Raw genomic sequence first — 26908 nt, 5'->3', positions numbered from 1 at the left:
GCGCCTTCCCTGTTGAACTAATTTCTTCATCTCCTTCTGTTCCAAAGGGATGTGCTGAATTGAGTTTTCTCTCACGCAGACCACTGCTGTGAGCCTTTAACGGCATCAGAGTGGAAATCATTGTTAGCTGTTTCTTACAGATTTGGACTGTAAGTGTACAGATGCATGATTCTGTCAGTTCTGATAAAAACAAGATGAAGATGTTACTACCAGTCCAGTGATGTCTCAGAACATTTTTAACAAAGGTTTTTAATGTGAATATTGTCGTGTTTATCTCTAACACATTCATCCAGCAGTGTTGTCAGTTCAAACAGGTTTTTCAAACAACAATCTGCAGACATGACGGAAGCCCAGCTGCCAAAGCGTTTGGATAGAAAACAGCACTGCTTTAAGAGAATGCAAGCTGTGTTGGTGGGTGCATGTTGTTTCAAGTACCAGTGAGACAACGAGATACGAAGTCCAGCTTGCGTAGCAGAAACATGAGTGTGAAGGCTGATCAGATGACGAAACACTACACAGCAGTTTACAACATTATAAGTTTGGAATTTTCCAACACTTGAAGGTGGCAATGATTTTATCTTCCTTTGTAATGATTGCAAGGTAAACATAAGCAGTACTGCGTTAATGTTACAAATTGACCTGCGTGCGCTTGCTGATATTTGATTGTAATGCATTCTGTTCAACTTTTCTGCCAGACGATGTTGCAGTGTTTTGCCGGAGCCCTCCGCATCAGCACCGTCGCTGCGCCAACGAAGTGGCCTCAGGCTTGGAGAAACATCAGCTTTAAAGTTGGATAATCCTTTATACGACCTAACACAATGTTTATATGGTCATTTTCAAACCATTTCTGCTCTTATGTGCTACAACTCCGTTTAATATATTACATGATGAGATAAGGGCAGAAATGTGGCAACCACTTCCTGTCTAAAAGCACCTTCACTAATACATTTACTGCAACTTTAGGTTCAGTTTGAAAGATTCAAACATTTCCTCAAGCCAAACTACACCACGGTTGCCCCATAAATACATACCTCTGTAGAGCTGCCCCCTGCCAAAATATAGCTGACCTGAACTGCTGGCAGCATTCCGTGCAAAGAAATGAAATTGCAAAGTGAATTCTCTGACCTAGCGTTGTCAAAGGAAAGACGAGAGACTGCATCTCCGTGTGTAACTCACTCGTCTGACATTTTCTTGTTTCTTTATCCCAACACATTATAATGTTTATTCTAAATCCAAAACCTCTCTTTTAGATGACATATATCCACAAGAGAGGGTGAGCGAGGTGAAGGAGGAAAGGGGGGGGAGATAAAGCAAGAGACGGGAAAAGTATGTGAGTGCAAGTGAGGTAGATAGAAAGAGAAAGACAGTGGGAAAGAGGGCGAGTCAGTCAGTGCGGCAATCAGCCAAGCAGACAGGCAAGTCACCTCTACTGTCAGTCACCACTCCCCCCGCCTGTGACCGGAGGACTAAATAAAACACGGCCTTAGAGGCTCTCCATGTTGTCTTCTGTTTCATCCTCTTCCACCATCACCCTTCATCTCGTGAACAGACATCTAACATTTAGTCATGGAGCCCTGGACACTGTGTGGCTGGTGGGAAGACCAAGGGTTTGCTGACTGCAGAGAGACCATGTAAGCGCTGACCTCCATTGCAACGCAATTAAGCGACTCCTGTCCTCCTCCAATGTACGAGAGCCCTTAAGTTTGACTCTTCCCCCGTCTTTTCCTTTCGTCTATCCCCGCTTCCTCCACCTCACTTTTATTCATCGCCATCCCTTTGTTCCTCATTAGAGCATCACATCCATTTAGCAAAGTGTACTTTGACATATTGTACAGCGTGTTGTTATTGTTTGACCCAGGCTATTACTTCCAGGGCCTCCTAGAGGCAGAGAGAGCAGACAGGGGCTAATGGTCGTGTCAGCCACTAATTGCTGGTTTCATGCTGTTAAAAATGGGGTCAGAAGTCAAAAAATATCCAAAGATTCTCAGACATTTTGTCTGGTGGCCAAACATCAATAGACAATAATATATAACTGGCTGCTGTATGCTGCAATGATCGTGGAAATGGGGCAAGTAGAAGCTTTCCATCACATGACCAAGAGACAGTGAGAGCATCAGCATTTAAACATCAGCTGTCAGATCGTTTCATGGACCAGAGAAACCGAGAGCGCATTTGTTCTTCCTGTGTGCTTTTAAATACCACTGAACAAATGAATGAATCAATCTTTCGCTTTCACACTCAAGCAATCTTTGCCAATTTAGGAAAGACAAATAACCTTGGCAAAGATCTTTAAGAAAAGGAAAATGTTGCTGGACCCAACATACACAGGCTAAATTAACAGAACAGTTGATGGGGGTGAGAATGCAGAAAAAGGCCTTCATTTTTAAGTCTGTGGGGATACTTCTACACCCCACAGGCTGCATCATTATAGACGATATTTTCATGAAAAACACACCGAATCTTTGAAAGCAAACTTCAGTGTTTCTTTGGAGTTTCCGAAGACTTTCATTTTATAACCTCCTTAACAGGTTACGCGCTCACCTCAATTGAAATTCAGCCTTCTTCTCTAATTATACACTGCATGTTTTTCCATAAACCCAGCTGTGCCTTTGAATTCTAAATGTTATTCATCTTATTTTTCCTGACAGTCTGTTCCTAGTTTTGTTTTAAAGTACTTTTCAATTCATCCTAACCTTATTTTGCTTCACATAGATTGGTATTTGCTGTAACTATTCTGTCTTAAAAACTGAAGAACACAGCGGTCCAATCTCTGCCTGAGGGATACAGTGAAGAGCGTGAGGACACGGGGGCGGAAGAGAGACGGGAGCCGCTGACCTGATGTTCCCGCCCCTATCTGCTAATTAGTCCTATTCACTAACCAGATGCTTATAATTAAATTTACATGCGGTGGTGAATAGCCGGATAAAAAAAGAACAGATCCATCAGGAGGCCACGAAACAATACACAAGAACATAAAAAGCTCATTAAGAGAGACAATAAAGGGAGGAGACCCCCAGAGCACTTCAAACACCATCTTGAGCTGTGCCCTGGAAGCATCCGCCCACCTTCACCCGCCTCCCCTCCTCTCCTCCCCCTCTCCCTCCCTTCCTGTGTCACGTTCTCACTCCACCTCTTCCATTCCTCCTCTCTTCTCAATCATGTTTGCTCAATTTGCTCTCGCGCTCTCTCATTCTGCACCTGTCCCACAATGGGTTGTTTGTTGCGACGCGCCGCTACCAGAAGCAAACCCTCTCCCCTCTGGAGATGTTCAGAGCAGAAGAAAAGGGGAGGAAAGAACAAGCTTCAATGCCGTTTTGGCACAGTGCCCTGGCTGATGGAACTGGCTGCAGAAGGAAAAACAACAACACCAGCACACAACAGAAAAGCCTTGCTCACTCACTTACTCCCACTTCGATGCACTGGATAGTTAATTATTGCTCAGAGCTATTTAAATACACCTAATTAAAACAAATGTAAAGTAGATCATTAGTTGAAAGATGTTCACTCCCTGTTGAACTGATGGCAAGGTCTCAGGAATTAGGGGTGCGGAGGGCAGCAACCCGCAGCAAAATGTAGACAAACTATAACCAAAGTTTAAAATGACATACATTTATTTTAAGAAATAGATACATTCACGATTTGTTTGTCCCGACCAATGTGCTATCCTGACCCTGACTATTCGAGGTCAATGCCAAACCATAAACAGCTACGTAGGGCGGGTCTTGCCAAGAGATGCAGTGCGATACATAATTACACGGCACTAGCACAGCGACCCTGCTAGCAACAGACAACGAGGGAGCTAACAATAACCAGGCTAGCAGCACCAGCACTGCCCGTACCTGAACAAACGCTGACACCAGGGCGGCGGCAACAGGAGTAACGTTAACATCCTCAACGCCAGCCAGGGGACCAATACTTTTCCAGGTAGACATTTTGGAGCTATCCAAAATCAGCATGAGAGTCAAGAGTTTGTTGAGAAGTCATTTCTGAAAAGGCGCAATGACAAAGCTCCAGGAAGTGCTCAGACAAAGACCAGCAAACAGCAAGGAATGTCCTGGAGATATTGTTTCGTATCATAGTATTCCATAACTCTATGAGCTCAGGCTGTAAGGACTGAGAATTTACTCAAAGAAAGAGAGTGGATAATGTGGAGGGATAGTTGGAAGTCCGACACTTTACACATTGAGACAATCGGAGAGTTTGCTCATACCTCATCTGTTCAGAGGATAGAGTAACTCACGCATCAGAATGCCCGTTCTATGGACTGACCATCAGCGCTCCGGAACAATTCTCATGAGATCTTTAATTTGTTGAACGCAATCTTGAGTCTCGCAACGAGATGCTGTGTGCACACTAAAGCAAATCAGCAGCACTGTTGCTCAGCATACGCCACTGTACTGGCCACACTGGGAAGCTTGAAGGATGACAGAAGCGTAAGAGATGCAAGGGCGAATATAAAAGATGGACTCAAAGGGCAGAACACTTTTCAGAGAGTGCCGCAAAGCTCTCAGGCGCTGTAAAACTGTTGCAAGACGCCTGTAGAGTAAACAGCAAGTGCTCTTGGTGAAATTAAGTATGTGAACCTCAAGGTCAGTCTACGGGCTTTGAGAGATGACAACCTTCCTCAACCATTGTCTTCGGTAGTAAGTGGTGGTCTCATGATGTTTTTAATACGTTGACACCCCCCAACTCAAGCTGTTCCTGTGGGCCTGAAACAAAAAGGCACCCTAGATTGCTCTGTGGTCAGTGAGTATATTCACAATGAACGAGGCCGATGGAGGATAAACTTCTGTTGGTTTTAAAAAGGCAAACAACGGTTTAATTTCTAGCGAAGGACAGCGGCTGTTAGCTGATCAAACAAAGTACATATACAGGGCAGGACAACTAAAGTAAATATCAAAGGATCTGCCAGCCAGAGGTGTAATTCCTGTCATTTTTCACAAGGTCTTGCCCTTCTCTGTAGATAAATAAAGTTGAGCACAGAAGAGAGGCTGTGTAGGTACAGAGAAAACACACAGAGCACTTAGCAGAATGAAGGACAATAGCTGCAATGGTTTAACAAAAAGCATTCAAATGGATATCAGTTTTTCATTTCCTCTGTGCACCACCATTTGAAAAGAGAAAATTAAATAAAAAAATTAACTGACTTAAATCAATAACTACAATCAAAAATTACAATATCACCAACTAACCAAGGTTAAAGGATTTATGAGTTCTGAAATGTGGGCGGCATATACTCAATACAATGTTCACATCCTTTCTGTAACATCATTAGTGAACTGTTCCTCATAACTTTTGTGAACAAATATAATGAATGAAACATAATTACAAAGTTTTCTGAATCTTCTCTTTTGATTAGCAGAATATTATTTTACAGGGCAACCATTTCATGAAGCATTAAAAGTAAATAAAATATTTGTATAACTACAGCAAGTGTTCTCTTTCAGCTTTTTGGGCTCTATCTACAGTAATTATAATGGTCAAAAATTATGTGAAATTACATAGTTTAGTCAAAACCCTTCACATTTTCCAATATCTCAATATCTTTAATTCACTAAAGAAATTCAGAATGTAATCATGATTTGCTGATACCCGTTTGATACACACGACAACATGGGAATTAAAGGAGTACTGGTGCTTATTTTATTTCCACTTCAAGCACTGCTGCTGAGGCTGAGGTTTTGTTGACCCGGTGACACCGTGAGTCACAGTCCACGCTCGACCTACTCAGGTGTGAAAACGTGAAGCATCCTGGGAAACCGAGTTCAATGGTTCGGCCGCCAGCTGGAGTGGTGAGGCCTTAGAAAAAGTACATTTAACAGGCCATTTTCACAGCAGACATTCAGATATGTCACAGCAGGAAACACAAGTGTAATTAATAACATTAATAATGACGGCTGAATTTAATTTAGGTGTTCCAGTTCCATACTATTTAGTAGCTCATTGGCATGGATTAGGACACTTAAATGGAACAGAGTCATCATTAGTGTTATTAATTACACCTGTGCTTTTTCCTGCTTTGACTAGTCAAAATGTAAAAAACAAAAAAAAGATTTATTGGATGCTATAACGACTTTGTGTGTCTGAATGTATATGTCTGCATGTAACAGCTTCGTTTGAAAGACATTTTCCACTTTATTATAATTTAAGTCTTATTTTTGTATTTCTGGCCACTATTTCTTTTGCTTATGATAATTTATTCAACGAGTTTATTGCTGAACTAGCTAAATACAATGCTGGCATGTCTACCCAACTATCCAGCCAGGCTAGAAACTTGAGTGGTCAGACAATTATAAACAAGCCAACAGATTAGCTGCCCTTTTATTTGGAAGTGTTCATGCATGGCTACATCAAGAACGGTATGTTTTGTGAGCACTATGTGTAATAAAAAGATAAAATGTCATACGGGCTACATTCCCAACCTCCCCGCCCTAATTCTCAATCTCACTACATAAAGGGTAAACTACTTCCTGAACTGACTGTTGGCATTTGACGTAAATTGTGGGGTGTAGAATTGTAGTCCGACATGGAAGTAATTCCACAGGACTGATGGCAAAAACTAGTTGTTATAAATTGTAATAAAAAAAGAAATATCTTCAATTCCAGAAGAGAAGACAAAAGAAGAATAAAAAGGTATAAAAGTAAATCAGAGAAGACCCGTTCCACCCTCCAGCAGTATAGGGGCCCTTCTCCGGTGTCAGCCTCTAATTAACAGTTGACCGTGCCACAAAAGGAACCAAGAAGCAGTAGACAAAAAACCTGGTCGAAAGGCTAATGGCCTGAGAACGTGATATATCCCTTAAAGGTCCTGCTCCGCTCATCACGTCTCCCAGTTTAGGCAGCGTTTCAAATCCACACTCAGATAAGCCAGCACACACCGTCCAGTTCAGTCTTCTACGGATCTAAGGATTTGTCAGATTCAAGTCTGACAACAATTACACACTCACACAGACGCTGCCAACACACTCACAAAAGCATCTCAGTGCACACATGGTGTATACCTGTATGATTGAATTGGCAGAAAGACAAAGCAAGTGAAAAAGAGAAAAGCTGAGAATGTCTGGGAATGTGGCCGATTTGCAAAGGCATTACTGCTGACATAATTAGCATCATGCTGGAGGGACACAAGCACACATACACAAACCCGCACAAACACAGCATATACACACAAACCACAGGGACAATGTTTTTAATGCCCACAGTCTGACAGGTGCCCGTATGCAAAACACATACGCCAACACACAAATTATATATGCACAGAGGGAGAGAAAACAGTCTTCCAGTTATGCACTGCAGTACGCCAGGGTCTGGCCCCTATGGACTCAAAGCTTGAATCAACAACAATACGTATCCGAGTTTAAAGCTCAGTTTTAATGACACAACGTCCCCCATGGTCTTTTTGTTTTACCATATTATAGTATGTAGCATCTATATCTTTTTCATTGTATATGATGTAACCCAAGAAACAAACACAGAACAATCAAACACTGAGAAAAGCGGTGTTGTGAGGACATGAGATAATTAACAAGCACAATACGTCTATCACTTCACTCCCCCATTAAATATAGCCACCTAATGCAAATTAACAATAATTAAGGGGGAGTTTTTGTATCTTTTTTGCATGTCCATCATCGTCTGTCAATCATTTTCTCTTATGCATGTGAAGAATAATTACCACCTGCAGCCCTGATGGTGTACAGCTCTGCTCCATACCTGTGATTACAGTGAAGTAATGCTTAGCAGAATATATTACCACACATTTGATTGAAGTATGAGCAGGTAGAAAACATTATGTACAGCATGTGCAGTCAAAGGTACTACGAAAAGGACACACGCTTAGTTTGCTGGGTCTCCTTAATATTATAATGAGTCCCTGTGGTCTACAAACATGCACACATATATTTTCATAACTGGTGGGTGGGCCACAGTTGGCATAGAAAGTGTGCAAATGGCTCAGACTCAGGCATCATGAATATTAATGAAAGATTGGGAATATGACTGTCCTGACAAAGCGGGGTCTGGGCAAACAAATCTTCGGCACATCTGAACCCTAAACTGGACCAACAAATGTCCCAAGGCTCATGGTGACCGTCCTGTTTCATTTGTCCTTCATTATGTTTTTCGCGGCGTTTGCAATAGAGTCCTAATCAAATGTGAGCGTCTGCTAAGACTATTGAGACAATGCTGAATTTCAGAATGAATTGTTTAGTTTGATCTCTTAATTTCAGCCCTTATCTCACAGACATCTGTGAAATGACCATGACTGTAACAGTGGTGGCACAAAATGTGTATAACTACGTGTCGGCACCACGACAACAATGCGAATGGAAAGTGAATTGGGATCCTTTGGACACAAAAATCATACGTATCCATGTGAATATAGAGTGAAAAAAGACTATGTTGGGTGGAAGGGGAGAATGGGCCAAACAAACACCTTAACATGTTTTTGAACTATTGTGAAGGTTGTTTTTTATTGCCTTAACATAACGTAAATTATTTCCATGGTGATGCACTGTTGAGAGGTCGTTGTCATTCACGTATTTCTGTGAGATCGTGTTGCTTAATTTGACGGTATTCAGTAAATTCCTAAAAAGACATCAAGCCGCACAATGTCAGACAATAGAAATCAGTTGATGACAGTCTAATTGTGGTTTACCTATGAAACTAAACAAATCATGAAAACATTAATTGTTCTAATGATTGTGCGAGTGTAATAATTGTTAACATTCTCGACAATTGATTAGAAGACTGGCAGTGTGCTCCACACTGGTTTGGGTATTTCTTCAGATTTTTGCTGGAAATCTGCAGGTTTGTTTCCCAGCACAAAGCAGAAAGCCAGTTACTGTTCTTCCTTCAAAAACAAAGCTAAAGCTTTGAAAGTTTCTTGTGGTGGCAGATGGTGGAATAACTGAAAGGCGGATGGAGAACTCACTTGCATGCTTGAACGTGTTTATCCTCTTCAGACAGAGAAAACCTGGCCGTAACAACTGGCATATGTGTAACAATAATCAATCTGCTGAATTATACTTCCAAATCAAGGCGATTAGTCATCTTTTCCTCTGTCACTTTTTGCAGTACTTATACCAATTTATCACTATTTCTTTGACAATGATATATTGATGTTTAATAATTGATGTTTGAGGCAACACTTGTATCACTAGTATTGTACTTTGGGGACCTGCAAGAGCCAGATTTGAAAAAGAATGGTTAAAATAAATGCAACAAGAGAGAAACTAATGTTTTTTTGTGAAGGTTTGAGCTAAAAAAACTTTATTAGATTAAATGGCTGCCATCTAGTCAGAATACATCCATGTTTGGATCCTCACTGCCTGGTAGAGGCACACATCTTTTGAACTGTGACAGTTAAGTTATAAATGTTTTCATTAATTCTGTTACTGATATACATTGTTTTTATGTGAGCTTGTGTTGTTGGTATCATTAAAGCTTTGACATATTTGTATCACATGCTTAATGTATTTTGTCATGTTTTATGTTCATGTCTGTGTGGGTTCTGTGTTTTAAGACAAATTACCCCTTGAGAGTTAAAGCTGAATGCCTAAAACCTATTTTGCAATAACATCTTATATGTATTTACTATTTGATGTAAGCAGATCTAATGGAAAAGTATTGATGACCTCAAGTGTCAGACCTGGTGTTAGTGTTTCTTAAAAAGTCCAACTGTCTGGTTGGATTAAATGTGAAAAGGAAAGTAGTCATTATAACACTCTATAACACAGGAGAGCCGATAGTTACAGGAGACATTGGACAGTCCGCCCTTTAACTACAATAGCATTATGAGCAGGATGGATGGATGAGCCGTGGCATCAATATCTACTTATCCATGTGTCCATCTAGAAATCGGCTGAGGGGAATGTGATTAAAAGGCTGTTTGAGTCATGCCTTCAATTCCATTGATCTCCTTAAAATAACCATTACTGGAGCCTCCAACACATGCTGTGGCCCACATATCACACAGGAACACACACAGGCCAACAGAACCGCACACACATAAAAGGTGCTCCGTCCATATCTATAAATATCAACCTGAGGTAGACTGACTGCCGACCTTATTTCTTCTCTGTCTCACACACGCGCGCTCACACTCACACACACACACACACACACACACACACACACACACACTAATGTAACGCAGCCTTTCATATTGCCGGGGCAAGCTAGACAGCTAGTTTGCTGTGAATTTAAAGCGATAAGCTGAGCAGTGGCGGGCCGTAGCTATTCCTGGACGTTAGGTGCACAAAACCGGGCACTGCCAGGAGATTTATCTCCTCCTCTGAAATTTCATTTGGGGAAGAAATAATAAGGCATAGGAAATGAAAGTTAATCACGAATCCTCGCTCACTCTCTCACCCTCTCACCCTCGCTCTCTCTCTCTCTCTCCGACACTGGCTTTGAGAGCTTAGCTGAGGCCTGCTTTATTTGGTTGGGAACCTTTTGTCTCCCCCCCCCCCCCCCCCCCAGCGCAACCTTTTAAATGCTTCATAAATCAGAAACAGTGCGCACACTTATGATGGTTTGTTGTCCCACAGAAACTAATTATAATGAGAAAAGGCCCCTCCACCAGTGGACCAAACTAGAATGAAATGGTTCGCCATCTAACGTCCATTAGAAAGGTATGTAGGTTAGAGAGCATACGGAGAAGATTGGACAAGGATTCAAGATGCAGCTGTAATGCGTCTCTTATCATTTCCTTATTAAGATACATTGTTATTTCCCCTATTTCTTGACTCTATATTGTGATTATGTGGAGTGTTAACAGCATATAGAGCAATACTGTACATAGTGAAAGAAAGTAATTATCAGTGAAATCTAGTTTTTTATCCACACAATACCTACACGCGTGTAATACCTACACGCGCAGAGCTACTCTCATTCTGGATGTAAATACTTTACTCTGAAATTCAAACTCAATCAATATTTTCCTCACATCAATCTGAATCTTGTACCTTTAACCATAAAATGTCCATCCGTTTTCTGCAGACAGGTTATGCGTTTGTGTTTTGAAGGTAAATTGCTTGACTCCCTGGCCGAATGGCCGACATAATGGATGAACTGCTCCTTCAAAATGTTTTGAGCCAACTTCAGAACAATTTCTCCCAACCTGTGGAGTCCAAACTACAGTTAAGCACAACTATATTTCAACACAAAAAGTGTAAAAATGTGCAGCTTGACCTTTTGCATGATTTGCAGAGACCTCCTAATCACTGTAAGGAAATGACCTGTCCGTGTTTTTACTCCTTACGATGAGTTGCCATGAAATGTAAAACAATTAGTGAAAGCTGTTCATGTATCACATTATGCTATTTTAAATCAAGTTTAAAATATGCATGAAGAAATCTTCCATATGATCTTCAGCTCCATGCAGATATATTTCTAATATTAACAATGATTAACTTTTTAAAAGGTTCACTGAGAATAGTTTTTTTTTGCCTACACATACTGTAAACACCACGTTTGAAAGAATATTTTTGAATTATTACCTGGATGATACTCAAAATCAAATCCTGGATAATTCAAATATTATTTTTGATTATAAATCAATTTGTTTCGGAGAATTTGTGTCATGTTCTGCTGCCAGAATTAGCCAATTTGAATGTCTGGTGGATGGTTGGATCTGTACAATGGCTACAAAGCTCAAATAACATTAAAAGTAAATAACATTTTTCCATTCCCTCACTTATTCTTCTTTTCCACATCTCATCTCTCTTTTAACCTTGTGTTTAATTAAATTATATTAATATTACACTCAACCTGACGTTCTGTTTTGATCACATGTACTTGAACAGGGCCAGGATGTGCCACGATAGAGAGAGGACAAGGGAATGAATTGAAGAGAAGACAAATAAATAATAAATACATACATAAACCAAGGAGAAAAGCACCGGAAGGTGTGTTTGGTGCTTTTGCCTAATAAAACCTACAGAGCAGCTAAATTGAAATAACCCCAATGAAATGACCTTGAAATCTGCAGCTGCTCCTCGAGTTCGCCAGTAAAACATCAAAATACACATCATGCAAATAAGTGGAAAAATGCAAACAGACTCAATATTAGCATAGTGTGTATAGGACTGTTTATTGCTGTAGTTTATGATGGGGAGCCCTTAGAGTGATTTTTATAAGGAACAGGGTTGTAAAGGCTTCAGGCTTTACAGTTGTTGAGCACTGATAGCAAAAACCAATAGCATATTCCTCTGAAGCTGGTTTCCCTTATTGAGATCATAAGGTTTCGGCATTTAGTCAGCCATACATGTGAGCAAACACACGGATAAATACACAACGATCACCTTATAGTGGGTTCGATGGAGTGCAGTCAAAAGCTTGAATGCAACCATTAAGCAGTGGTTGATGAATCCAATTTTCTTTGTTGAAAGAAAAGCTGCCGTCCGTCATTCCTCTCAGCAAGTCACTTAACCTGAATCGCTTGTGTAAACACACTGTGGGATAAATGGGTATTATCTTAGAGGAGGCCAAGAGCCGGCAAAGCGGAGGGGTGACGGAAATAACTAGAAAAAAAAGCTATCGCTTCCACTTCCTGGACAATGAGGACGGCTGTAATGAGTATTGGGGTGGGTGTGTGTGTGTGTGTGTGTTCGAGGGGGAGCATTAGCAATAGGGAGAGCGAGGCAGACAAGAGGAAGAGAGAGCGAGAGAGAGAGAGAGATCACTGTAATGAGGTGTCTGGGATGCTGATGCGTTTTCAGCGATACGCAGCGTAAAGCTAACAGTTCTCTGAGCAGGGTGCTTTAGCTTCTACGCCTCCTGCCCAAGCCGAGCTGATCCAGATTGCCTCTCAAAGATGTGATTTTGGTGAGCGGGGGCTGTGATTGGCTGCTGTGTTTACCTGCCGGTTAGATTTTTTCTTTCTTTCTTTCCCCTCTTGATTAGTTTTGATTTCCTTTTGTCATCGGGGCACTCCACCCGTTTTGCTCGTGAAGATTAGGTGTCTTCTCTTGAGGTGGGCCACTCCTCCTGTGGACACAGTTGTATAATGTCTTTTTTGGCTCTGGGGGGAGCTCTCTAAAGTCTAAAAGAGAACCCTGGTGATTTCATCCTTATATCGGATTGAGCTTGAGACTCCAATTTTGTAGCAGAAAGACTGTGTTTTTAATGTGGACATTTACTCGTCATGTAGGGTCTAATGAAAGATGAGGTGTGTTATGGGAATTGTATCCAGTATTTTTTAATGACCCAAGCCAGTTTCTCAAGTCTCAGTCAAGCTTTCTTTAGAGCGTTCCCATTGAATTAAAAACTTTTTTTTCCATGGTGAAGCTGGCGCAAACTACAAAATATTCTTTTTTCAACCCAGACTGTTGTCATGTTGACACGGGGCTGCACAAATCGCACAAGTGATCTCAGATGAGGTGTGCTGATTACAGGATAACTCCAGAGATTGACTTCACTTCAGATCACATGAGACGTCTCTGTAGTATACGAGTCTGCGTCCTCCCCTCTTCCCCTTGACGCCAATTGCCTGTTTCACTCTAACTGGATACTGTTCAACTCCCATATCAGATTCATGGTTAAGATGGGTCATGGAACAGCTGGAACTCAACAACCAAGAGCGTGAATTCTGAGACGACTCGAGGAGTTTTAGTCTCTGATCCCGAAAATGTCAAGTTCATTTTTATTGGCTGTTGCATCCCTTAAGCCTTTTTCATTTTGATTGCCTGGTGCTCTCTAGTTGATCCCTCTCCATTTCCCCTTCCTCTCTTTTTACCCCTCACCTGTCCCTATTCCCTCCCTACCTCCCCTGCTCCGTTATCTGTTGTCTCCCGCCGGAGGCAGAGTCTCCTGCCTTATGGAAAACTCCTGTCTGCCAGTGGGAGTTAACACAGAACTAACACATCACCCAGCATGACACAACCGCCACAAAACTGCACGCGTGTGCATGGATGTAATGTGCACATGTGCAAGTAGAGATCTGTGAGCACTCTCAAATGTGCGCGTGTGTGTTTGTGTGAGTGAGTGAGCAGGGAGCACTTTGAGGCATGCATCGTTTTCCAGGCAGACAAATAAGAAAATGCATGACAACTCTTGCATGACAGCCCTGTCATCATCCATCCATCAATCAACTGTGCAGCACACACACACAGAGCGCTCACTCGCTCTCACACTCACATAAACAAACGCTCACATCATGCGAATGTAGCAACAGGCTGATGGAATATCATGTTGTTTATTGTCCAATATACAGCGGAAAGAGGAATAGGTTGAGGGCTGAACAACTGAACATGACACCTCAAAAAACCTGTTGGCATTTAACCTTGGCCTAACCATTTGTATCGTTATTTCTGTTCATTTGGTCGTCACTGGATGTTTGTAGTATGTCACATCAAATTCTGCTTCATCTTAGAGGACGGATGGAGACAGGGGCCACTATCTGGACAGGTGGATGGTGATGGGGAAGGAATAAAAGAAGCTGACAGATATTAAAAAAAATATATATATATACACCTTTAAGGCTTGTCTCCCGGTAACAATCTCACTCTTCAGTCATTTCTTTTAGATTTTCAGGCACAATCTGTCAGTCACCTTTCCTTAAGCTTACCAATATGCCATTATAGTATGGAAATTACCAACCAAATGCTAATGTCCGCAGCCAACAGCCAGGTAGCTCAGGGCCTCTCACGCCTGTCTCTGTACCCCGAGTGTAAATTAGAGCCTTAAGGAGCTAGTCCCTCTGCTCTCTCTAATCTTTAAGACATATATTGCCCTTTCCATTTGGCAATTTCCCCAAACTTAGCCCGCCTCTCCCCTCAAGACTTACGAAAAGCAGGTTTTATTGGTTGGAGTCTCCTGCAAGTAGATTCAGAAAGGTATGAGAGGGGCAGGAGGGAGGACATATAGATTTATTCTCGGTAGAGTCGGAGGAATGGGCTGCCTATTCAACCGCTATCTTTTTCAATTGTACACAGCAGATATCAAACTGGAGCTACGCTGTACTGTGGAACTGTTTGGGAAAAGGTCACAGTGCTGCCTCGCTCACTGCATACAGTCAATTTGTTCAGTTGAAGAGATTCAATTCTCAGCACAGGCCCAACCGGAATGAGAGGACAAGTGAAGCATTTGAAATGTGTCATCATGCTTCACTTAGTCACTTTAAAGAATAGTCATTAGTATGATTAACTGGCTTATCTAAAACACAGAACATGATGCATATTGATTATATCATTACCATTTGTGCCATATCCAATTGATTCTACTCCCAGCTTGATATGTTTGCAGGAAGACTGCAATAATATCATTTGAGTGACAGCTGGATTCTGCAAGGCTGAGATTGGAAAGGTTGTTATATGCCAAAGGCGTGGTCATATAGATAAAATATGGTTCCAGTCATTTTAAATATTAAATGTATTATGCATGGATGGCTCTCATTCATTTTGTGCGTCTTTGAGTATGATAAGTCCATGTAAATGGATTGTATTTTCCCACAGCAGGAGCCCATTGTAAATGGGACGTCAAATGAGCACTGCCATCTTTCTGGGAATAATGACAAAACCAGTGGGTGAAATTATTCTGAGACTCTGTTTTATGGCTGTTTTTCATCCTAAATTACATAGCTTGAAATTCGGCTTATTATAATTGCTATTTGTAAAATATGAAGCGTTAGTTTCTAAAAGTTACTGGGTTTCATTTTTTTCCTGATGAGTTTTACAGTTAAGAACTTGAACACAGAAGTTATTAAAGAAATCTGCAAGCTAACAGAAAACCCTCTAGTGTGGAACAGTAACAGTGAGGGAACAGATTGGCAGGGTCCTGCGAGAGCAGAGCAGATTCACCATAATCTGCTGTATAATGTCAGCATGTTATTGTTCTCCTGGTTTGAGCCATGATTAGACAGCAGATTGATGACATTTGTCATGTGCAGTCCCACAGATTACTGAGAGAAACGGTGACAAAAAACAACCAGCACTGCCAGCGATACATTGAAATAGCAGGGGGGTTAAAAAACAAATGAAATAATAAATATTTTCTAAACTGCTACGGAGGCTCTAGAATAAAATGTGCTTCACAGTTGGAACTTCAAATCACAGTGCGATGAAGTAAATTGGTAAAGGTGTCTTATAGGATGAAGCCATGGCAGATTATGCAAATCTATACCTTGACTAATGACATGAAAATTACATGTAATACTGTGTTACACATATTCACACTCACACACACACGTTAACAAGACTTACGAGAACGTGCTGATGGGCTGTCCGTGACAGATCTATCGGTTCATGAGCTAATGTTTTTATGCATATGCACGTGTGCTTGTGTGTGGCATGTGTGTCTGCAAGTGTGTTTTCCTATCTGTGGTGTGTGTGTGTGTGTGTGTATAGTACACAAGTGACCAAGCGTGTACGTGTGTGTTTTCCTCCTCTTGTCTAGCGCTCTAATAGTGTGTCCTCTGGATTAAATTATATAAATGAATAGCTTTTCCTCCTGATGCACCGTCGCCCTGAAGGATAAACAGGGCCCCCTGAGGGGGGACAATGTTGCACAGCCCCCCCCCCCCCCCCCGCCCCATGGAGCATGGTATTCCAGGGCCACTTCAGCAATGAGGAAGACAAATGGCAAAGCAGAGGTAATCAGCAATTCAGATCAGTCTCGCTGTGAGAGGATGTGGGTCATACTATGTTCATGTCTAAAACAGACAATAGGATGTGCCGCCAGGAAGGAGCTAAGGCACAATGTGTTAGCAAAGGCCTCCAGAAAAGGTGTATTGATCAAGCTAAATCAGTCTATTTTCATTTTACAGGAAACACACTGCATCCTTCATTATAGGTGCTAAATTTGATAACTGTCGGCATACAGTAATGACTGGGTGGCAGAAACATGTTCCGCTATCCAAAACATCACTGTCAAATGCACATTTTTATTTTTCAAGACCCAGTCCCGCGGAGTCTTAAATAAAGAGCTTCACTGGTTTATATTCCTCAAACATGAAGAAATCCATTACAGAAGAATTATTTCTCCGCTGAAAATAAAATATGAGACCATAACGCATTGGAGCCATAACACATGTTGCGTTTTGAGTTGAAGCGATTTGAAGCTTAATTTGTCCTCATGGGAAAAACTCACAGTCTTGCTCATACATTACAGCATCACTCTCTACCAGTACATAGAGAGCCGACAAGTTTACCCCTGTTCTCTGGGGTTTGTCAAAAGGCATTTCTGGAACTGTTGGAAAATCTCTACCTAAAGCAGAAAGTGGATTCAGCACAAAAATAGATTTCAGGACTTATCACCTGAGTATCTGAGGGTAGAATTATACTCATGGCAAAAGTTATATCACCACTGTAAAGGTTTGTTGCTCATACAATTGCAGAACAATTCTTTTCAAAGTATTTCACTAGAGATCATACGGAGCCGAGTCGTAACGTTTTCTACTTTTGAAGCATTAATGTTGCTGCTCTCTGCAAGATTTCTTGGTTCATGCATGTTTTACAGAGATAGGAAAACTCTATTTTCAGGACTTCAACTTAAATTTGAATCATGCAAAAGTTTCTAATTTGCATCACAACATCTTCACGCCGTTTTCCTCCCCCTGGCTCTCCTCTGTCTTCCTCCTGTCTCCCTCCATCACCCCCACACCTTCGCTCACCTCGCTACCACACATCAGTAACAATCTCATTTACCGCCCCATTAATTGCTGGAATCCCAGACACTGGTGAGAGGAGTGTGTGTGTGTGTGTGTGAGAGTGTGTGTGTGTGTGTATATATAGTTTGCAAGTAGCAGCAGTGTATTGAGGGAGGAAGGTGGAGCAGAGAAGCTACTGAGGATGTGTCACTGACAGTAAACCTCCACCTTGTGCTGTAAAACCACTCTGTGTGGCCTCGCTGAAGAAAAGAAAAAGGTATATACACCGATACGGCGGCTACAAAGCATTAGTAGTCATGATTCACTCAATAAATGATGAGATTAATCGAGGTGAAAGCCATTAATCGTCACTGATTTCTAATAGTCACAAAAGGCGAGATGTAGATAAAGAGTGGAAGTTTTTTTTAAAGTTTGAGACAGTTGATATGTGGATAGATCAATCTCAAAGAGTGCCATGTTTTATACCTTCAGTACTGCTGCAAAAGCAGTGACACACAAGTGCTTGTTTTTCACACACTATCATCTATAGCTGCATGAAACCAAAGTATAACAAAGACACACACACACACACACACACACACATCTATTCACACAAACATCATCTTTCTATCTGTCTCTTAATGTCTCATTGCAAGATAATACACACACACACACACACACACACACACACACACATAAAAGCACATAAAGTAGAGTGGCACATTAGCAGGGGGCTGTTAATGAAGTGAGTCCCTGCTGCAGTAATGAGTGTACAGATTTAACTACATTAGCATCACATTCCTCCACAACAGTGCATCAGGTAGGGCATGACAGCGCTCACAGTCAGACACATTACAGCTATTTGTTGCAACATTGATCCAAGCATCAGGATGCTGATGCTTTACTAGCAGAGGGGATGCAGGGGGAATTTTGCACTGAAGTAGTGCGAGTTCTGTCGCTTCGCTTTCAGCTTTGTTTGTATTTGTGGTAATGCTTTGAGAAGGTTTGAGGAGGTTTGTTATTTGCTGCGGTGTTTTCCTTTCATGGAGTTTCACAGGTAAGACTTTTCTGATCTGAAAATGTGATAAAAACCCCTTTGAAAAGGACAAAAAGACGACTGTTTTTTTTAACAAAACAATTGCTGGCATAAAAGGAAAGCACATAACTGCTAAAATAATTATAAACAAAACCCCTTTATTTGTTTAAAAGTCGCTATTTTTTAGAATGACATGCAAGCAAAAGCACCCTCTTTCAAGGTTCAGGGATGAAAGACTTGAGAGTTCATCTAAAGTAACACACCTCCACTCAGTTATAACCTCCACATCTTTTACTGAAATTATTTTTGCCCTCACTTTACATACACTTCTGCTCTCTACTGGCAGATGCCAGTTACATTTCTGGTGTGCAATAACTCTAATGAACGTCTCTGCATGCAGGGCACATCATGTGGATACTTGGCCATGAAATGAAAGCATAATTACACCAGGGAAGTGCTTTTGTCTCTTCATTTTCTCTCATCTTCACTATTCTGTGCTCCTTTGCTCTCAGGTGGCTCCGGTTCTTACATGAATGCACTCAGGGGCTGCCTCGCTCTGTCTCTTCATCTTCCTCAGTCTTTCTGTCTCTCACCTGCACAGACACACACACACACGAGGACTTCCAAAACTCTTTGTAACAATTATCGTCAGGGCAGGTCTGAAGAGAGTAAAATAAATTGAGAGAAAGGAGTGTATGATGGGCCCAATTCCTGGATAAAGGTCAAGCAGATTGATGGTTCTAAGACGACTGGCGCAAGGACACAAGGTTATGACATCTTATATCACCACTGTCACTGCCGCCAATGCCATCAGCGTTGTCTCCATCGCTGCACGTTTTATATTACCAGTAAGTGGCAAATTGTATCGGACATTCCAAGGCGTTTGCAAATTGTTGGTATTTCTCTCTCTCCATCTCTCTCTCTCTCTCTCTCTCTCTCTCTCTCTCTCTCTCGCAGGTTTTATTTTGAAATGAATAGGGATGTTTAAGTGGTGGCTCGGGACGCCGTCAAATCGTCCTTGAGTGTCATACAATAGATACAAAGCAGAGTAGAGAGGGGCGAGAATGGGAGGCGGAAAGAGATAAGAGGGAGAGGGTTAACAAAGAGGCTGTCAGAGAACGAGGCGCTTTGTCATTGTCTGGAGCATTTAATGAGCAAGAATTAAACAATGACAGGCCGTAATAACCTGAGAGCAGAAAGTGTATGTGTGTGGGCGTTTGTGTGTTGATATCCGAAGATTTGCTTTTGCACTTCTTTTGATGTTGATGAGAAATACCTGTTACTGTAACCGTTTAACTAATATCAACACCTCAACAAAAAAAAATGTTGCATTCCCATACTAGCGGTACGTATGTACTTGCACACCTTGAGATAAGTATATCATAAACACGTTGCAGAATGAGCTACAGATTCAGCAAAAAAAAACTCATGTTAAGAGATTAATGAAAACAGCTGTGACCGCTTGCTTAGGATTCATTTGCAATGTCATCGATTGGTTTCCTGTCAGCTATCCTACGATACCGATGTCACTCATTTCAATGGATGCGATTGCCGCAGCCGTAAAGGTGCCCTGGGGCAGCAGAAAGGGAGAGCACTTTAATTCACTCGAGCCGATTCCAGCAGTAGTTGCAATGCAAACCAACAACCACCAGGTGCATGTGAGCAAAATCAATTTTGCAGCAAAATCAAATTGTTTACATGGATTGGATATTCAACCTTCATTTATTTATAATGTATGTAATACTTGACTTCTTCCTTTGCAGGGCTTGTGCAATAAGGCAATAAAGTAGTCCATGAATATGAGATTTGAGTTTATAGATAATTACAATCCCTCCTCGGCATTGTGGAGGTTGGTTTATTGGTTTTTGCCGGTTACACCTACAGTCTATGAGTTACAATCGTTTTTTTGTTTTGTTTTTATTCTTCACAGTTCATTTTGTTTGTACGCCCTCTGGTGTTTCGGAGAATAATGCGACGAACAGCGCATAGAGTATTAACACCTCTGTGCATGCTCGGAGGCTCGCGTTACGGTGCCAAGCATGAGTATAAACAAAGCTTTATACAGTAGCTTACAGTAACTGGTATTTTAATGTAACAGAGTGGAACTTACCGTGGAGGAAACCATGTCTCCTTGGATTTACGCTTTCATACAACTAATTTAATCTTTTCTTTCAACAGACAACACATGACAGACTAGGGTTAAGACATGGCGAGATTCGAAATCTCTGAATATTACAGCTGCATGGAAAGCTACATAACTCCAACCAGTGAAAGGGATCAATAGATTAAATTGGCTTCCAATCGTCAGTTTGCACAGCCTATAGTTTCCAGTTGCATGGAGAACGTCCAATGACCTCATCCTGCACAATTAGCCATGTGCTTTTGGAAAACACTTTTAGATTAGTACAGCGTAATTACTGCAGAATTTATGGGGTAATCTTTACTAACGATGTTCTAGTACATTACGTACCAATACTTTTTTGTTTTTGTTTTTGTAAAGTCCCTTGTCCTACATGTGCTTGTTTAGCTCATTAAAACAAATTATAGCTACCATCAGAGTAAAAAATCTCTTTAGCTTGTTTTAACCACAGACCTTATTTTAGCCATCTAACCCAAAACCCATTGACTTTGAACCCATTGGACCAGAAGTGCTAAATGCTAACTAATTTCCCTATTTGGTTATTAAAAAAAAGAATTAGACAAACTAAAATTTTGACCTGATGATGGCGCTTGATGAAGAATTAAGTCACAGCTGCATGCGTTGCAATCAAAAGCAATGTCATGTAAGGACTGCTTTGCATCGACAAAATCTGCTACAAGTTTCCTCTACATGTTTGTGAATCACCACAAGAAAAGAAAAAAAGACAGTAAGAAAAGCGAGGCTTTACGCTCTCATTTAAGCATTGCAACATTCACACTGAAAAGGAGCAGAAGAGGCCGCCCACAGCTGCTAAAAATACTTTCTTTGTAATTGTTTAAAAGCACAGGCAAATATGGACACAGGGTAATAACTCATCCGGGGGTCGCGGCAAAGCTTGCGTGCCAGTAAACTATACAGGAAGTTAGCTGGCACAGTTATATTTAAAGCCTTCAACGATATTGCTGTTTCTTAGAAGTCAAGAAAAAGGCACCAAAGGACAATAAAATGACTATATAATGCCACATGAGCAAGTGTTTAGAGGCCAGGCAATAGTGGTGTGGGTCCAAAATTCAAAAATGTATAAAATTAGTCCGATAATATGAAACATCAGGTTAGCTCTGTCACCTTTGGGTGCAGCTACCTGTTGGTCCCTTCTCCACTGGAAGCACAATGTTCTCCGAACACACACACACACAAAATAACTTCCTCACCACAGTCTCTTAATAAGCATAATCCTCCATGTTTGAATCTCACTGCCTAGTAAAAGGTTTGGCCACCCTGTTTCTCCTCTTTCCAGCTGATTCCAATTAGATGTTCCCAGTAAATAATACTGTAAAGCAGTGGTTTACTGAAAAGAGAACAGGAGCGAGAGGAACAGAGCGCATTAAGGAAGCTTCTCGTCTCCGGAGGTTAATCTTCCATTTTCAGCCTAATTTACAGAGCACCAAGAAACATGCATGCAGGGAGAATACAAAATAGGCAACAAAAAAAAGCAAGAGGTGTGATCAGGGGGAAGAAAGCGAGATTAAAGCTAGAGACAAGATGAGGGACAGAGACTGAAAGAAAGAAAAAAAAAAAAGGTTGTTAAAATAGAGGAATCGAGGGAAAGGCCACAGCTCGTTCTGGATTCTGACCAGGCAGCAACACTGCGTGTAGCAGAGACATTCCATTTGCTGTCTATTTGAGTGGAAAATGACTGGTTGTGATCCAATCAGACTGCCTGTCACTGGGATGTGTCAGCGAATATGAGGAAATGTACACGGACCAGCCTTCCCTGCCGCAAGCGTCAATCTCCACCATCAGATTAAACACGCTGAAATTAATCCAGACCAACTGGGCGATATGCGGATCACACCGCCGTATGTAAATGATGGAGCAGCTGTCTGAAAGGTGGACGGATACCCCGCCCTGTGGTTTTGTCCAAAATAAACGGCTGTCGATGGACTCACAGACAGTACAGATATAGATGTCTGCACTGATTGCTGTATCGTATGATCAAATGTTTGTACTGCGTAAAACAACGGAGGATCTCTCGGGTGAAGGCTTCATGTAAATGTCAAATGAGGCAACAATAGCGTTGTGAATACGTTGATATAGGTCAAGCTGAGTGCAGTTGATCTCAGGTCTTTACGCAGCAAGGTGAGCAGCATCCGAGAGGCGACTGTGTCAGAATTGGAAAGCACACCAGAACACCAACAGGGGGATGCTGGCTGTCTGGATACACAGCACCCCCTAGAGGATAATCTGAAACCGGGACTCCCTTCATGTGTGTGAGAAAAGGATTGAAAGAGGGGAAAGACATAACAAGTGTGTGTGCGTGCGTGCGTGCGTGCGTGCGTGCGTGCGTGCGTGTGTGTGTGTGTGTGCACTAAGCGGTAGGCTAGGCCGAGCAGAGAGGGAGACTGAGTGACTTTATAGTCCTGATAATCTGGATTAAAACTCTCTGGGACAGCATTAAACACCGCCGGCTGGGCATTACACGCACTCAGATACACACACACACACACACACACACACACACACACACACACACACAATCTCTATTTCTCTGTATTTCTCTCCCCTTTTGGAGTGTCCTGTTTAAGCACGGCACAATTTCTTTAACTAAGACTGTGTGCGTACATTTGCATGAATGAAAATAAGCCTCTAAATTTCAGGCTCTACCTTTATCTCTTGATCTGAGTGTGTTGGGAGTTTTTTGCATTGTATTTGTCATTTCATCCAAAACACTCTTTAGTACCAAACATCTAAATCGTTTCATACGCTTACACCGGTCGACAGGGATAGTCTAACGTGGAGCGATGTCAGTGTTTCGGTGAGACGATGGGAGGGATGGAGAGCTGGTGGGCTTTGCCATGCCAGGCCCAGCGGGGGTATTAGGTTTGATTGGATTGGGGTTGGGGATTTGTGTATTAAACTGAGATTACCATGTGATCCAGCATTTCGCAGGGAAATCGACACAGCGGAGCCTGCGGAGGGAGTCCGCTGACCTCCTGCATGCTGCCTGATTTGATTCCCCTCTGCCCTAGCCCGGCTGGGTTCTTGAATTGTTTCGTGTTTCTGCGGTTCTGCTCTCCTGGCCTCTATCCACTCCAGTCTGTCCCATGTTCAATTCAGTTCTATTCAGTTCTATTCACCTCTCTTCTGTTCCATGCCTTTTTGTTCCTCTAATCAAAAAAATCGATCCTGTTCATAAGCATTAGATTGATATCACTCTCATGTCATGTAAAATAAACACGGAGCCAGAGCCAGCCCACAGTTAGCTTGTTTTCGCACAATCTCTGAATCCATCGGCCTATCGGTCTGACGGGTTAAGCCTCTGGGGGCGAGGGGCTGTATCCGGGTTAAGACTTCCTTTGCTGTGCGCTGCTCGTTGATTACAGTCCAATTAGCATCTCGAGCTGTGAGACTGAAGTTGAGAGACAAAGTCTATGACCCGATTGTTTCACAAGTAGCCGGTTTACAAGCTAATTTGAAATACCAAAATCTTCATATGAATGCAAAATCTGTTTATTGTGATTATTTTTAGCCTTAAAAATGTAAGCAGGTGGAATAGCGAGCGTGGTTGTGTCTGGGGAAGAAATATTTCATCTACCTTCATCTCTGAAGATCACTAATTAGCATGTTATACCTTGTTTTTTTTAATGCATCCAATATCTTAAGTATAAAAGTGACTCACAAGGAAACTAATAAGGATATTTCCCAAAATGTCAAAGTATTCCTTTAAGGTTTGGTTAGATTTAGGCACAAAGACAAACGTTGACTGTCTCGAGGAAACAGGAATCAAACAAGCGTCTTCTGTGTCAATGTCGAACATTTTGTTGACCCATCCAACCAGCCTGACATCCTCTCACTGTGGGCTTTTGTACCACAGTGTCACTATTTTGTTCTGTGCTCTCAACAGACACAAGTCTTTAAAGGTCTTTGCCTTAAGAAAATAGAAATATATAGTTTTTTTATGCTTGTGATGCTGTTTTTTTTCTGGTTCATTATAATATTACATTACATCCATATAATTAATTTCTTTGACAAAAAAAAAATCAAGGTCCACTTACTTGCTTTCAACCACATCACACTGTCTTCCTCAGCAGATGGAATTTGCTTAAAGAAAAGCTAGTGAGCTGACCTTGAGTTACCGCTTGAAGTATTTTCTTTATTTGTTGAGTTAACAATTTCACCCCAAGGCCCGTTTAGTAGCTGCTCTACTTTCAATCATATCACATCATCATAAAATGGAGATGTTCAAATTTCCATTTTCTTTGTTGATGAAGATCATTTGATATGATTAAAAGCTCCAGAACAGCTACTAAATGGACGTTGTGGCAGTTTTCTCTACTGCTGTTTCCAAGAACAAGAATAAACTCTAAACCCCGAATACATATGTTGCATAAAGCAAGTATTTCTGATGTCCTAATCTATTTAACATAAAACTATAAACTATAAAAAGTAAATGCAATGACAGAAGCTAAGTCGGTTCATGTTCTATACTTAGCTTTTGATATTTTTCATTGCTTTTTCATTTTCTATTTTCTCTGCTATATCATTGCCTATATTTAATATGTTCCATAAAGCCGTTTTTGCTGTTGAATCATATTACTTTTGCTGCTGCACCCAACTAATTCCCCCACAGGGATCATTAAAGTTTCATTTTTTCTTATCTTAAAACTCTAATTTAACTTTGAGTCCTAACACCTTCATTGCAGATTTTCACACAGCGCCTACATTCCTTGCCTCAGATTCAGAAAAGAACCATCATTTGACTGCCAGAATGCACCGTGTCACTGTGCACAATTTGCTTTGTTTAATTCTGTAGATCTCTTCTTTCCATTTCCCTCCATTTTGTCGGCCCGTTCTGTTCTCTGACAACCTCCTCTAATGACTGTCTAACGTTGTACGTTATCTGGTTAACCTGACCCCCATTGTGGGACGTTATGCTGGAAGTCTCTGGCCTAATGCTTTCCAGAAATACAAATGGCATGTGTGCATCCAGTGTACTAATCAGTGTGTCGTCTGAGTCCGCAAGGTTGTGTGAGAGCGTGACAAGATTAGAACTCACAATGGAAATCAACATTCAGTGAAAATAGTAGACGTGTGGCAACTCCGTCACATAAGCCACGGACATGAATATCTCTCTCTCTCTCTCTCTCTCTCGATGCACAGATGTAGCAGTATTGAGTCTACCGAGTGGGTCATTGATTTTCTGTCAGCAATGCAAGGGCTGAAGTCCATTAGGCCAGGAACAGACCGACAGACAAATGTGCACACATGCTAATTCACCCACACAAAGTTAGACCATTTGTCGTGCCACCACCAACTGCATCCAAATCAACTCTGGGGGTTAAGCTTAAGATATTTCTGCATGCATTTCTAGTGTTACATAGACCAGGCAGGGTTAAAAGAGGATCTCCAGCAATTTGGTATTGCACGTTGAGAAAGTCGGGGGGACTTGAAGAGTAACCTAATACAAGTCTGTAAAGCAGTGATTCATTCCAGTTGGAAGTGTGTTTCACCTCTCACTACGGCTAACATGACAGATGAGTGATGTCAGAAGTGTGCTTTTCTGCACCTGTAACCACACCCAACAGTAAGGTCACTAGTGTACTGACACACCCTGTAGTACGCCTGCACATCACTGCGGCAAAATGTGAAGTTAAACCACTGAAGGCTGTTTTTTTTAAAGGCCAGGGTATGCTTAAAATAACTATTTGTACAAATAGTCTTCCAATAACGTCTAAAGGTAAAAATGTTGGGGTGGGGTGAACGACACGGCCCCCAGATCCTGACGTCAGAATGGTTCAATGATCCAGTAAGTACTTCATTTGAAGCATGCCTTTATTAGAAGCAGATTTAAAAAATATTGGTCAAATCAAAGCAGCACAGGCCAAGAAAACCCCTGTTTTTGTGACACAGGCTTGGTTAAAAAAAATGTAATACCCAAGGGATGTCACTTAAGTCATTTTCTCTGACTTGATAAAACTACCTCAAGGACCACAGAAGATCTTATTCAGCTATTTTCACAGGCTGTGTAGTACTTCCCATGACTATTTGCCATCTGAAATCACTGGTGTGCCTCTTTAAGTATGCCATGATGTTGATGAGCCTAAAAATATTGCATGTTTGTTGATCATTCAACGATTGTACGTGC

The sequence above is a fragment of the Pholis gunnellus genome (assembly GCF_910591455.1).
Source record: "Pholis gunnellus genome assembly, chromosome: 15".
Taxonomy (NCBI): Eukaryota; Metazoa; Chordata; class Actinopteri; order Perciformes; family Pholidae; genus Pholis; species Pholis gunnellus.
The sequence above is the reverse complement of the archived record's forward strand: the minus strand, read 5'-3'. Positions refer to the sequence as shown.